The sequence below is a fragment of the Porites lutea genome, assembly GCF_958299795.1.
Source record: "Porites lutea chromosome 5 unlocalized genomic scaffold, jaPorLute2.1 SUPER_5_unloc_2, whole genome shotgun sequence".
Taxonomy (NCBI): Eukaryota; Metazoa; Cnidaria; class Anthozoa; order Scleractinia; family Poritidae; genus Porites; species Porites lutea.
The window spans coordinates 627,831-630,090 of record NW_027332289.1 but is presented as its reverse complement, the minus strand read 5'-3'; the positions used below and the strand labels follow the sequence as shown (position 1 = coordinate 630,090).

General features: G+C 44.3%; 1 pseudogene; it reads left to right on the top strand.

Moving 5' to 3' along the window:
* The first annotated feature begins 353 nt into the window (after positions 1-353).
* On the top strand, positions 354-1,955 carry LOC140925406 (uncharacterized; annotated as a pseudogene).
* The last annotated feature ends 305 nt before the right edge of the window (positions 1,956-2,260 follow it).

The following is a 2,260-nucleotide window of genomic DNA, read 5'->3' as shown; positions in this document are numbered from 1 at the left end:
TGCATGTTTCTAAGCAATCCAACATTCCAGATCATTGCAGAGCTTATGCACTTAGCGACCCTAGGGACAAGGATTATCAGATCATTTGCCCACACGATCATCTAGAAACCTGTGGTCGCTGTTACCTAGTTTCTTCAGTTCTTGCTGAAATACATGACACAATCGAAAAGATGTCTGATAACAACGTCTCTAGTGACGTGGTAGAAGAGGTGAACTTCATTCAAGGGCAAGCTAAGCAAAACATCTGGGCTTGGAAAGCTCACCTGCTCCGCTGTGTGAATCAGGATGAAGCCCGAATAGAGGTGATTGATGCTCTCGATGAAAATTCCGTACTCCTGGTTCAGGACTGGGCCATGAAGTTCTTGCCAAGAAAGTTTAGAGAAAGCCAAAGTGATTGGTTTGCAAAGCGGGGTATGCCTTGGCACATTACTGTAGCTACTCGACGAGCGGAAAACCACGAATTGGAGATGATGACATTTGTGCATGTTTACCAAACCTGCAACCAAGACAGCTGTGTGGTGCTTTCCATTATGAAGGATGTTATTGGAAAGCTAAAGTCACAGTTGCCTCATCTGAAAACTGTCTTCTACAGACAGGACAATGCCGGCTGTTACCACTGCGGGGCTACGATAGTGGGGGCCAGCTTTACAGGCTGTGCTAGTGGAGTGACTGTGAAACGCTTTGACTTTTCAGACGCACAGGGTGGTAAAGGCCCATGTGATAGAAAGGCGGCTTCAATTAAGTCACACATGAAAATCCACCTTAATCAAGGGTCTAACATCGAGACTGCCAAGGAAATGGTAGACGCTATCCAGTCATCGGGAGGTGTTCCTGGAGTTGACGTTTCATTATGCATCTCAGCGCAAGACCCAGCACCGTCCTTGAATGTAAAGATTGCAGGAGTGAGTTTGATTTCCAATATTGTATACAACAACGGAAGCCTGACCGTCTGAAGAGCGTATGGAATAGGGCCTGGTAAGTGCATACGTCTCGAGGACCTCGGTATTCCACAGTTGGTGCAGATTCCAGATCTCGTGAAATGTGATGAGGATACAGCCACAACAATGCCGAATGCACACTTTATCAAAGTTAAATCCAGGCGTCAACCTTGCTCAGATAATTCCCAGCAATGCTCAGATACCGAAGAAGAGACTGTGACTGAGACCTCACCCGCTGTTCATACATTTTCCTGTCCCGAGGAAGGATGCATGAAAGTTTATCAAAGATTTTCTTCTTTACAGCACCATCTGGACCTCGGAAAACACGAACGTGCTTTGGAGCATGAAACACTCCTTGACAGAGCAGCGCTTGGTTACGCAGAGAGGCTACGAGGTCAGTCTGGTAGTGTACCACAGATTGAGCAAGTGAGAAGGCAGCTAAACCTCTCGAATCAGCCTTTTTTACCTATGGGTTGGGCCCTTAAGTCTAGTCACGTAAAGCGGACACGATTCACAGAGAAGCAGAGAGACTACTTATCCAGTAAATTTCGTATTGGCGAGTCAACCGGCCAGAAAGCAGATGCAGCCTCGATCTCCAAGTCAATGATGACTGCTAGAGACAGTAATGGAAACCGCCTTTTTAGCAGTTCTGAATTTCTGACGAGTCAGCAAGTTTCAAGTTTCTTTTCAAGACTGTCCTCAAAGCGCAAACTTGAAGATGACGAAATGACGGAAAGCGACTTTGAAGAAAACCAGAACGTTGAAAATGAGAAAGCCTTTGACGAGTTGAGAAGTGAAGTTCTTCAAGAGGTTGCCCTTACTCATCCAATATGCTATGACAGGTATAACATCTGCGAACTAATTGCAAATTCAAAGCTATCAATCTTTGCAATTCAAATGCTTAAGGATATCTGTGAACACTTTGATATACCAACAACGGACATCAAAGTAAAGAGAAAAGCCCCTTACATTGACAAGCTGATCGCCTTTGGAAAAAACTGCACTTGTCAGAAATAATCAAGATCGGTTTTGGTTAAAAAGGCATTGTAACAGCATTTGCGGGGAAAACCCGGAAGGCTTGCATGTGAAGAAAGAAGCACGAACTTGACCTGGCATAGTGGCCATACATTCAGCGAGCAATGACCCAGTTGTGAGCAGTGAAAACCCGATTCACTCAAAGTGTTTTTGTTGTGGACAGTTTATTTTTGTCTTTAATGGAACTGTGATATCGAAGACTTTGCAACCTAGAGCACTGAACTTAAAAATAGCAAGATCTTTGACGATTGACAAACCGTCTTATTTTAAGAAATATTACAAGTTTG